Genomic DNA, 13,456 nt, shown 5'->3' on the forward strand with positions numbered 1-13,456 from the left:
GACTTAGTCTAGAAACTCTGCTGAAATCTGTCCACCCTGGGTCACCCAGCTAGTTTTTAAATGTCAGTGGCATAGTTTCCACAGTCCACCACAGGATAGAAAATTGACAGATAGGTAGTGGATAAATCTCACAATACCCAGAGCTCAATGACCAAGTCTCTCCCAATTCAAATTCTTAAGAGAAGAAACATGATTGCATAGCTTTGTTCGAGTTTCAACCTTTGGTTCATCCAGGTGTAACTAAAGGCTGGGAAGGGAAGGAGTCATGGGGAATAGCATACGTTCAGCAGGATTTGTGGTAAAGGCTCTCTGGCAGAACTTAAGTCGAGATAGAATTGATTCATGGGAGAAGAGGGTTCACCTTAAAACTCTTAAAGATGATGTAAAAGTAAAGAGAACTACAGATTGAACAGAGATGTGAAAAAATATTTGAATATTTTAAAATGTTGAATGCAAATATCAAGTATTTCTTTCTCTTTTTTCATTTTTTAAAAAAAAATTTTAACAAGTATTTCTTTCATGAGTCATTTGATTTGTTCTCTCTAGTTAGTTCAACATTTTGGATTAGTTAATAGAAACTTCCTAATAAACAAAGGCTTACTGTTCTTAATAACCATCTAATTCATGCCTTTTGCCAAAACACTTCTTGGAAATTGTTCCATTTTTTTACCAATGACTTCCTGTTTCTCAGCATAACTGCTTCTTCATCTAAAAGTGCACTAAGGGAAAAGCCATTAAACGTGGCATTTCAACATGTCTGTTTCGGTCAAAGACACCATCAGCAATTTACTCACCAGAAGAGTATGTATTCAGAAGAAAAAACTCAAGGAAAAATTATCAAAACTCATAGCACGTTTGGTTAAGCCCCAAGCCTTTGTCTTTCTGACTGATGCCAACTGTGATGGGGAAGATAGAGCATCCTGTAGGGTTAGATTCTACTTTTTCCCTAACCATGCTTTTCTATTCTACAGAAAGTCATGGTACATGATCGTGTCTGAGAAGTAACTATAATGTCTCACCCACCTCGCTGACCTCTTACTCAAACTAAATTCTTCCTCCCCTGTGGAGAAAACTTAATTTATTTTTTACAGAACATTTTATAAGCAGTTTATATATAAGTCCAAAATGTTGTTTATTTTGTTCATGCACTTATTTTCATTGGCTCACTTACATATAGATACATGAATACATGTAAAGAAATATGAACATATATATTGTCTTAAGGATGGAATGTATTAATTTTCCTATTGAAATAAATGGAATTTTTTTCACATTGCAGTTTTGCACTGAGCAACATGATTTTTTAGAACAAATCAAACTCTTACTCAGAGTGCTTCCTCTCATCTCAAGCCATAGAAGAGAATCACTCTGGATAGCTTACTACAATTTTTTTTTACCTTTTATTTGTATGGAATGCTGATTTCTGGGTATAAGAACGGCATCCACAGCCCGGGAAGCCGACCACTCTGTCTCACGCTCTCGGTGCTATTCTCTCTGCTGTCACCACTTCTCCTCCAGATCTCTGGTGACAAAGTCCTCTATCAGCTGATGAAGGAGATTCAGCACACTGGAATCTGAATGGCCAGAGGACAAGCTTCATTCCCAGCACTTCGTGATGGTAATGAGACCCTAATCCTGATTTGGAGAAAGCTCTACTTAAAGATGGTGTGATGATAAAGCTGACCATTCCCCTCATTAGTGTCCAATACACCTTAATTCTGGTCCCTCCCAGTCACTTGCTAGGAACGACAAAGACTGGCTGTAAGACGCATACCAAGTAATCCACTGTCTTTCACTGGGGTCCATGGAGGTTGGGGTGACCAATCCAGGCCATTGTCCTGAAATAATCTTTTGAATAGATTGGTCTCCTAGAAGTTACCTTTAAACCAAGTAATAGTCTTGCCAATTTGTAAAGATCTTTTGGGCTTGGGCATTGGGCTCTTTCGAAGTCTATTTCAAGAAACAGAAACTCCAGGGCCTGACTGGACGCTGTGTTTTAGGACACGTTGTTACTATACAAACACCAGCTGGACTCATTTCCATGGCAATATCACTAAGCTATTGCATGAGGACCTTTGGTAGTTCTCGCATCTGTGGTAAATTTTGACTCTCCAGTCAAATTATTTTCCCTAATTATAAATTGTATATTAAGTAAACTTTGGGACCACCTTACAAAGGGTATTAACTAGAAAGGGTAACTATGTTTGGAGCAACATGGAGACAATAGGTAATTTTCAGCTCATCTATCGTAGAGCATCCTAGGATAATTATTCTTCAGAATGGTACAGAACTCTAAAATGGATGCGAGAAAAGTTAAACGCACGCTCCCCACCCACAAAGCCCACAGACACCCATTCACCTGAAGCATGTGGGTGAATGTAAATGCCCCAGTAATGAATAAAACAAATCACCTCATCCATTTCCAGTTGATTTTTATGCATTTGCGAATCTTTGGCTTGCTCTGGCCCTCCCAAACCAGACTGCTTGCTTGCATTGCTTAAAGTCACAGTAAAGATTAAGGAGACAAAGCCTGAAGTCAAAATTGGGTCAACAAGATTTCTGACTTATCCAGTAGGACCAATCGCTGAAGTCTTCGGACTCCATTTTTGTAGTTCCACAGAGGTCCAAAGCATCTGTCCAAATTCTCTTCCCAGTGACGTCGTGACCTTCCAAATAAAGAAACAGCAATGTTTTACTCTCAGGGCTGGAGTCTACGGCGGCCTCTTCTAGACAGCCAAGGAGGCGGGGTGGCCGGGGGTGTAGAATGTCTGGCTGGCAAGACTTTGGTCTCCCATTTGGCTGCGCCTTGAGAAACAGTTTCAACTACAGTAGAAAAGATCAGGCTTTGGGAAAATGTCAGGTAGGGTAGGATTTTACACAACATTAGGGTAGGATTCTTACACTCCAAACACATATTATCGTTCACACTCTTTTATATTCATCCAACTCCCTCTCTAGCTCAGTACTTCCATCATTTCTGGAATACTCATATTTATTTAACCTTACCTTATCTCATGAATCTTGAATCCATAGTTCTTAAACTATTCAGGAAATATGCAGCTAATTTGTTTGAGTCACTCCTGGCTTACCCTACAGTAGACTGTTCTATTTTTTCCTCATTACTTTCATTTCAGTACAGTTAGTCAAGGCTTCCAAACAGCTGGGAAACCAAAAGAAGGATAGTCTAGCCTGCAAGGTTGGAAATTACCAAGATTACCTTAAAAGAGCCAAATGCCTATCAAACGAAAAAGCTTTTGCCATCAAGTCAATTCCACCCGTCCTTTCTGTTATTTATATCAAATCAAAGATTCATCACTTTCACTCATTATTTGATTCACCCATGCTCTCACATTTATTACAAATACATTTGTTTAGCACCTACCAAAGCCACCGCGCTGAGTGCTAAAAGCACAGCAAGGAGCAATAGGTACACGGGCAATTGTGTGCACTTCAAAACATGGGTCAACTCGACTGGACCATGGCTCTGAGTATAATGTAATAATTCTCCATTTTTTGTTTTCATATCATTTGTTATCCTATGTGCTGTAAATGCTAACCTCTATGAGGTTAATGAGGTAGGATTAGAGGTAGTTATGTTAATGAGATGAAATTTCCTCTTTTCAGGATTAAGTTGTATCTTCAGTAAATCTCTTTTGAGATGTAAAAGGATTAAATGCTCTTGTATATAAACTCTTTCTTATACACCTACAAGTGTCTATGAATTTGTTTCTCTAGTCAACCTGCACTAATGCATTATGGTACCAGGGGTGGGTTTATTTTTTCAGAGCCTTCTTTGCAGGTGTGTCAAAACTGATTTAAAGTTCCAATTTTAATGGCTGAAGACAAGTGGGCTTACAAGCTCTCTATTTTCATACTTCTCAATAATCATATCTATCAATCATTATATCAACAATAATGAGCAGAAGAAATCAGTATAAACAAAGTAGAATCACATTCTAAATTCAATTCCTAAAACAGTCAAGTTCAACCTTTATCTATCTTATCTTAATCTGTATGTAAACTATTCTATTGATACAAAATATGAAATTAGGCCTTTGACTGCATCAAGCCACAGCCAGGCTTTCTTTCAACCATTTTGATCTTCTGTCAGCCATTTTCACTAAGCAGCTCTGAGAAATTCAAGGGGTAATTTCTTCTATCCCTGAGCTCAAAATATATATTACCAACATTCATTTTCACTATTTCAAACAGAAATAACCAAAGCCAGCAAACAAAGAAAATCAAAACTTTGACCCCCATCCACTCTCCATCTTTATGATTTGTTTCTCTAGTACCCCGCTCCCAAGGTACCATAAGGGCGATAAGGCATTAGTGCAGATTGACTAGGGAAACAAATTCATTGACACTCATGTGTATAAGAAAGAGCTTTATATACAAGAACAATTGAATGTTGAAAAAAATCCCAGCCCAGTCCAGATCAAGTCCATAAGTCCAATATTAGCCCATATGTCCAATAGCAATCTATAAATTCTTCTTCAGACTCACAAAATACATGCAATGATGCTGAATGCAGGAAGATCACAGGCGAGTGAGTGGAAAGTCTTGTGGATCCAGTGGTGGTAGAAACATCTCAGCACTATCATGGGTCTCCATATAGCTCATTCAAATCCAGGGCTCTGGCTGCATCAGCATAGTTTCATCAGGTTCTTTGTCAGTAATGTCTCACAGAGAGTGTCTGTGTGTTCCGCCCCAGCGAGCTATTTATCTCTTTAGCACTTCCAAATGAGATCATCAAGCTGTGACCTGCTTAACAGGCTAAAACTCCACCCCCTCATTCTTAAGTCTCAAATTGATAACAGATTATGTACTACTACAGGTATTTTTACCTTAAATCCATAATTCTCATTGTTAAACTATTTTTCTCTAAAGACAAATCCAGTTTTTATAATTATCTTCAATTTGGTTATACATGTATACTTTTGGGTTATATAATAAACCTAGTACTGATTACTTGAATCAAAGTCAGTTTATGAAAATTCATATTTGAAGATTGGGAGGGGAGTTTGAGGTCACTGAGTGGTATAAGCAAGCTGTGCTCAGCTGCCGACCTAATAGTTGATGACTCAAATCAACCCAGCATGCTGCAAAACGAAGACCTGACAAAGGGCTTCTGTAATGATTGCAGCAAAGAAAGCCCCTTGCAGCAGTTCTGCTGGACCACAGAGACTTGCTATGAACAGAATCCCTCTTGATGACATGTCCAAAGCAAAGAGGCTAGCAATGTTCTGTTGTGATCTATAAGGTTTTCATTGCCCAAGATTGAGAGCTAGGTTGCCAGGTCTTTCTCTCTGTTGCTGTTCTTAGGGGCCATCGATTCCATCCCAACTCATAGCCACCTTATGCTCCACAGAATGAAACCCTGCCAGGTCCTTCATAAACATTCCCATGCTTGAGACCATTGTTGCAGCCATGATGTCAACCCGTGTCCTCGAAGGCCTTCCTCTCCTTCACTGCCTCTCTACGTTGGCAAACAAGATCGCCTTCTCCCGGGGCTGGTCTCTTTCTCCCTAGTCTGTCTTAGCTGTAAACTCATCTGAAACCTATCCACCCTGAGTGACCCTGCTGATACTGGAGATACTGATGGCATCGCTGCCAGTATCCCTGCAACATGAAGGCACCGCCGTGTGGCAAAAGGCCAGAGAAGCAACAGCTCTACCTCTACACACTAGAATATACATTCTGTGAGAACACAGACTTTTTCTAGAAAAGCATCTGATATGTAAGAAGCCCTTACGTATCAAGAGTGCAATAACTAAGTGGTTGGCCGCTAACAAAATGTTGACAGTTCAAACCCACAAGCTTCTCGGAGAAAGAAAATGTCTGGTAACGTGCTCCTGAATTGCTGTTAAGTGCCATCAGCTTGGTTCTGAATCCTAGCAAGCCCGTGTACAGCAAAATGAAACAGTGCTTATTCCTGCATCATCCTCGGTACTGTTCTATTGGAGAGCATCGTCAGAGCCTCTTAACAGTCCATCTCATCGAGGCTCTTCCTCTATTGCACGGACTATCTACTTCACCAAGCATGATTGATGTCGTCTTCCAGGATCTGGTCCCTCCTAATAACATAACCACAGGACCTGCAAAGAAATCTCACCATCTTCACCCAAAAGGAACATTCTGGCTGTGTTTCTTCAAAGATAGACTTGCTTGTTCTTCTGACACTCCATGATAATTTCAATATGTTTTCACCAACACCATAATTTAAATGTTTCTTTTCTTTTCTGGTCATCATTATGCACTGTCAATCTTAAACATGTATATGAAACACTAGAAAATACCGTAATTTGGGTCAGGCTCACTTTAATCCTCAAAGTGGCATATTTGTTCTCCAACATTTTTTAAAAAAGACTGTGGAGAAGATTTTCCAATGCAATATTTTGTTTGATTCCTTGACTGCTGCTTCCAAGAGCATTGATTGTGGATCCAAATAAAATGAAATCCCTTCCAACGCCAGTCTCTTCTCGGTTTATCGTGATGCTGTGTATTGATTTGGGTCTGAGGATTTGTATTCTTTACATGGAGTTGTCATCCATATTGAAGACTGTCTTCTTTTGATTTTCAGGAGTAAGTATTTTGCTTTCAGAAAGCAAGGTTTTGTCCTCTCCATATTGGAGGTTGTTAATGGGCCTCCCTACATCCCTGATGTCACATTGTTCTAAATATAATCCAGATTATAAGATTATTTACTTACCATATGTATTGAATAAGTATAGTGGAAGAATACAATAGTGATATACTAGTTATCTGATTTAAAATCAATCTGTAGCTCCTTATTTCATTCTAAGAACCGTCTTCTGGTCTATGTATAATTTCTGCATAAGCATGATTGTTCCAGAATTCCTATTTTTCACAATGTTTTGATATGCACAACTGCCTTGGTATAGTCAATTAAACAAAAGGAAACGCATTGCAGGTATTCTCTGCATTCAGCAAAGACCCTTCTGATTTCAATAATTATATCTTTTGTCTTATTATACTTGTGAGACACTAATGCTTGTGAAGTATTAACGTCCTGGCAGATCCATGCTGATTTACTGCTGAAACAACCTTTGAATTATCCCCAGCAACATTGAACTTGCAAAGGACACCCATATTTTTTCTGATAATTTCTACATTCTATTTGATCACTTTCCTTTAGAATGGACATCAATATGAATCTCTGCCAGTTGGGTGGCCAGGTAGCTCTCTTCCAAATTTCTTGGAATAGACTTGTGATTCCTTCCAGTGCTCCATCAGTTTTTTGAAAAATTTCAGTTGGTATTCTGCCCATCTCCAGAGCCTTACATTTTTCTAAATCCTGCAGTGCAATTTTGACTTCTTCCTGATCCTTAGATTCCTTTGGAAATAATTAAACATCAGCCAATTCTTTTAGTTACAGTGACTCGCTGTGTTCCTTCTATTGTCTTTTGTTGCTTCTTACGTCATTTCCTATTTTGCCCACAGCATCCTTTAACATGGTGGTTTGAGGTTTGAAGGTTTTCTTTGGTTCCTTCAGCTTGACAGATGAGAAAGTGTTTTCCTTTCTGCTTTCCCACACCAGGGGAAAAAGTGTTTGCACACTTTATTATAACCCTTTACTTGGTCTTTCTGAGCTGCCTTTTGAAATGTTCAGTTCTTTTAGTCGGTTCATCATTATGTTCATTCTCTTTAGCTACTCTATTTCAGAGCAGTTTCAGCATCTCTTCTAACATCTACTAGGGTTCTTCTCTTTCTTTCCTGTCTTTTGAATAACTTTCATGTGGAATGTTCTAAACAGCATCCCACAGCTCTTTGGGTCTTCTGCCATTCGTGTTCAATGAATCAAATCTTTTCTCTAAATTCAGCTTGTGGTGTCTGTTCTCAAGGTCATATTTTGACTTTCATGGACTTTTTATCCTTTTTTTCATCTTCAATCATAACCTACATATAAGCAATTGATTGTATGCTCCATACTCATCCACTGACCTTATCTTTATCGATAATAATGAGAGGCTCATCATCTAGTCCCATAGATGTAATCCATTTGATTGCGGCACATTCCACTTTGTGAGAATTTATGTGTATAGTTACCATTTATGTTGCTGGAAAAGATATTTGCAACGAAGTCCTTGGTCTTACAACTTTCTCTGATGCAATTTCCAAGTTCTTCTTGATCACCAAAGCCATATTTTCCAACTACCATCTCTTCCTCTTTGTTTCCGGATTTGTAGTAATCTAATCACTAGTAATTATCAATGCATCTTGATTGCATGTTTAATCCATTTCAGAGTGAAAAAATGAGCAAAATTCTTCAATTTATCCAATAATGGAGTTAGTGATTGGTGTATAAGTTAGAATAATTGTATTAGCTGATCTCCCTTATGGATGAGATAGATTGACACAGTGGCTGCATCAATAGGCTCAGGCATAAGAACAATTGTGAGGATGATGAAGGACTGGCAGTGTTTCCTTCTGTTATGCATAGGGCCACTATGGGTCATGCTGACTTGATGGTACCTAACAACAACAACCTTAGATATAGATATTATTATAGATAATATGTATCCTAACACAGACAACATTGTGTTCCAATGTACTACATGGATGTGATACTGTGATAGGTAGGTTTATTGTGCCAATCTGATCAACAGGAACATGTAGGGTTAATAAGGTCACAGTTTCATTAGAGGGCAAAGAGATAAATGGCTTGGCAAGCCCCGCTGTCTCTGTCTTACTCTCTGGTGAGTGGACCAGTGTGTGGCTGCCTTAGCTAGTTCTCTGCCTCAACTTGTGATCTACAGTACCTGTGGGACAACCAGCCCATGGATCATGTTGCTAGAGCTTGAGGTTCCTTCGAGACCTGCTTCACCACGCTGCCGGTGTGTACAGAACTTGAGCTTGGAACTGTCAGATCCTGTCAACTGGCTGACTGTTGGTGACCCACCCTGCTTTTTACTGCCTGTGTCTGGACTGCCTGCATTGCTCTGCAGAAAACTCAGCTGTCTGCTTCCTTGACATTGGACCTAGCAGCCCTCATGAGTTCAAGGACTTCCAGTATATTAACTGTTCCACAGAAGTGAGTTGATCTGAGCCCTCTGTACTGCTGTGTGGACTAATTAGCTGTCATATTCCTTCATGCTGTATATATCTATCCATATATATGCATATGTATGATATATATAATCATAAGTGTCTTCGTTTTGTTTCTCTAGAGAACCTTATCTTACACAAATACCATTTATCTTGCATTTGTCATTCCCAGCAGAGTATGCAACATGATTGTGCAATTCAAAAGGGCCAATACCACTCCATTTCATCTCACTGCCTTTCCCTATCCATCATCTGTCAGTTTCTAATACTGTCATAGCTTGTTTGTTATTACGATGAATTAAACTATGGCACTGGCCTTTCAAATACCAACAGGGTCGGGGTCACCCAAGGTTTCAGTGGCTCTTCCAAACTAAAAATAGTCTAGGCAGAGGAGTAGGTGGTCTAGTTCTGTGAGATTAATCACTGAAAACCTTGTAAATAGCAGCAACAACAACAAAAAAGTCAGATATAACACAGAAAGATGAGCTCCTCAGGTAGAAAGGCACTCAAAATACAACTTAGGTGTGCAATAGACCATAATGTCATGGAGAGAGTAAAGCTTACTGCATGCTCATAAGAAACAGCTATAAGCATCTATTCATAATTGGAATGGAATATACAAAGTATGGAAGCTAGGAAAATTGGGGACCAGTCATCAAAAATAAAATGGATTAATTGTCATCATAGGCATTAGTGAGTTGACATGAGCTGGCATTGTCCGTTTTGCATCAGACAATCATGTGGCTTACCATGCTGTGACTAACAAACTCAAGAGGAACAGCTTCACATTCATCATCAAAAAGAACATTTCGAGATCTATCTTGAAGTCCAATACTGTCTGTGACATGATAATATCTATAGGTATTCAAGGAAGTCTAGTTAATACAACCATTATTCAAATTTATGCACCAACCACTAAAGCTAGTGATCATAAAATCGAAGAATTCTATTAACTCCTTCAGTTTCAAATTGATCAAAAAGTTGTGATCAAGATGCAATGATCATCATTGGTGACTGGATTTCAAAGACTGAAAACAAAAAGGAAGAACGAGTAAATGGAAAACACAGCCTTGATCATGTAAATGGAGCTGGGGACTGCATGATAGAGCTTGCAAGGCCAATCACTTCTCCATTACAAATACCATTTTCAGCAACATAAATGGCAACTGTCTACAGGAACCTCTTCAGATGGAATACACGAGAATCAAATCAGCTGCATCTGGGGAAACAAACAAAGAGCCCTTCTCATCTGACTTCATGTAGATGATTGTTTAAAGTATCTCATTTCTCTCAGGTGACGTGCCTTATTGTATGAGCCAATCTGCTATTGGTTGGTGCTGGTTAATAGGAACTTGGGTTAGATTTGTTGCCACCAGATACTCATATGATGATCTTGAGCAAAGTTACTCTCTGAGCCCCAATCTGTTTCTTTATAATATGAAGGGTAGAATAAGCTTAGTTCATAGTCTTGTTTGCAATTAAATAAGATAATGTTCACCAACTGTGCCTGGTACAATCAGGGTAGATAGCAAAATGTCTTAGTAGGTCTCATACACGTGGCAGTTAGCATGGTGGAGTGAAATGTCATCATATGGTCCTGTAATCCCACCACATGTTTGGTGGGACCGTGCAAACAGGGTTTGTGTATGCAATACTAATAGAGGGCATTGGTCAGTTTTTGTTACCAACCCCCTGGCTAGAAGGATGAGCTGCAGCAAAGCGAAACCCCTGAGGACCTTGGAGCAGCACATTCAAGATCTCTGGCTGAAGTGACAAAGGTCACCAAGACCAGAAGCTTCAGAGGCTAGCATAAAGACTCAGCAGAGCAGCACCAAGACACTGGGTTAGCCTCTCCTCATCTAGCCCGAGGCTATGGAACTGTGGGACAGAGTGATAGTCAGGCTGATATCCTGGCTCATGGAGGCAAAGGCCAAAAGATCATGTGGTCGAGAGACTGCGGATCAGAGAGAGACACTGGCCACAAAAAGGCTCAGAGACGCAGAAAAAAAGAAAGAAACCTGGTTGCTAGCTGAGGAGACCAATGACTATCTCCTAGCCTTTGCTGATCCTGACTTGTGGTAACCCATTCTTCCTGAATAAGCCCTCTTCATTGTGAATGCTGTCGGTGAGATCTGTGTGGCCGCCCTGGCTACAAATCATTGAACCCTGCATACGTGTAGATGGCAAGGGAAAGACGGTTGGTGTCAGAATGAAGGATAGAGCCATAGGGGCATGTCTGACTCTTGCCTCATGGCAATAGGGAAGCCAGAGGAATCAGCTATATCTACTCCTGGGCCACTTACCCTAAGTACATACTCAATAATGTGAGTTTCCTATCTCTCCTCACAGCAGAGTTTGTAGATAACGTAGCAAATACAGCTGTTCCCACGGGACCTTTCTTTTTATAGAAAATGATAGGGGGTGGTTACCTCCCAGTAGTGCTTACATTACTCACAGCTGCTTAATTCTTACAAAGCCCATCCAGATATCTTTCAATCCTTGTCCATGAACTCAAGGATAAAAGAGTCTCCATACACAAAGCAATACACCCACAGAAATATTCATTTTCTCCTTGAAGTAATTCTACTTAATACCAAACATATAAAAAGTGAGAAGTCAGACCAGTTTCTTTCTGTCTAGTTGCTTTATGGAGGCCCCATGTGTAATAGAGTAGCATGACTCCATAGAGTTTCTTGACCAAACTTGTTAAGGAATCAGATCTCCGAGTCTTTCTTTCGCTGCACCACTAGGCAAATTCAAATGGCCAAGATTTAGGTTAGAATGAAGTTGGAAACCTTTTGTGCCACCCAGGGATAAACACAAAAACATTAGCCCAAACATATAAGTCAGAGATTCCAAGTGAATACAGACTATGCTTCTGTAGCGAAGATATTTTGAAACCATTTGGTGAGATAAAGGATTATCTCTGTCACTTTCCTCACAATAACTGGATGAATATGGTAACCCTGAGAGCCCATGCACTGCCTGCTATAGTAACCCAGCGTGCCTGTCTCCTAGCAAGGAATAAGAAGGTCTCTCAAAGAGTCCAGGAAGAAAAAAAAATGTTTGGAAACTGATTGTGGTAGCAATGTACAATTCTGCTTGACGCGATTGAACTATGGAATGATGTGAAATATGTATTAACTCCCAATTAATAATAATTTTTAATATAATTAAAAATATATTTTAAAAATGAAAACCTATCAGTGCTTGCTTAACAATGTTTTCTAAGCAATGATAGGGGAACTCAGAAGGTGTTTACCCTCTGCAAACTCTTCTACATACAGATATTCAGTATATAACAGCCTTGTTTTATTGTGTTTACCAAGAGCTTATTTAATCAATCGTTGTTCTTGCTGTTCTTGTTGTAATTGTTATCTTGGCTGGGATTGGATAACACAAATAATTTGTGATGAAAGTGCTGCTTACTCTGAGTTAGTGGACCCAATGGCGTTGCCTGGGAAAGTTCTCTCTAGTCGCAGTGATAAAAGCAGTTTCTGTGACGGTCGATTTAAGAGAACAGCATACTGATGTGCAAATTTGTGTCTGGCTCAGGAAAAATGCCGCAGAAACTGCTGATGTTGAACACAGTTTACAAGGACAACACTATTGGAAAAACTCAAGTGTGCAAGTGGTTTTCTCATTTCAAAATAGGTGAAATGTTAATCCATGACAAACCTCATTCTGGACACCTGTTACCTTCCTGGACAGATGACAATGTCAACCAATCTGTGCACTTGTACTCAAAGATTGACGACGGACCTTTCATGGGAAGTAATCTGGACTCGCTTGGAGCTGGGGTCGACGAATTTTAACAGAAGATTTGGGAATGAGAAAGGTTGCTGTGAAATTTGTGCCTCGGGTTCTGACTGACCAGCAAAAAGCTTTGACTGAAAACATGCCGTGCTTTAAAGGAACAGCTCCATAGCAATCCAGACTCTTCTCCAAGGTCATTACTAGTGACAAGACATGGTGCTATTCTTATGACCCCCAAAGCAAATATCAAGAAAGCCAGTGGAAGACGCCATCATCACTTCAACCCAAAACAGCTTGATGAGCTCATCAAGCTGTTGATCAAAGATCAAGATGACAAGATGATGCTCATTTGGTTTTTGGTTTTTTGATGTGAGGGGGATAGTGCATTTGGAATTCATTCCACCAAATGAGACTGTTAATCTAGCTTTCTATTGAAAGATTCTGAAAAGATTGCGTAACAGGGTGCAATACAAAGGCCTGATTTGTGGAAGACGGGACTGTTTCTGCCACAACAACAAGGCACCTGCTCATGCAGCTATCTCAGTGTGCCAGTTTTTGGCACAACAGCATGCCTCTCTTTCCCCACACACCTTACTCACCTGACTTCGCTCCACACAACTTCTTTTTGTTT

The sequence above is a fragment of the Echinops telfairi genome, unplaced genomic scaffold (assembly GCF_000313985.2).
Source record: "Echinops telfairi isolate 266 unplaced genomic scaffold, ASM31398v2 ScPeMD7_11;HRSCAF=52, whole genome shotgun sequence".
Taxonomy (NCBI): domain Eukaryota; kingdom Metazoa; phylum Chordata; class Mammalia; order Afrosoricida; family Tenrecidae; genus Echinops; species Echinops telfairi.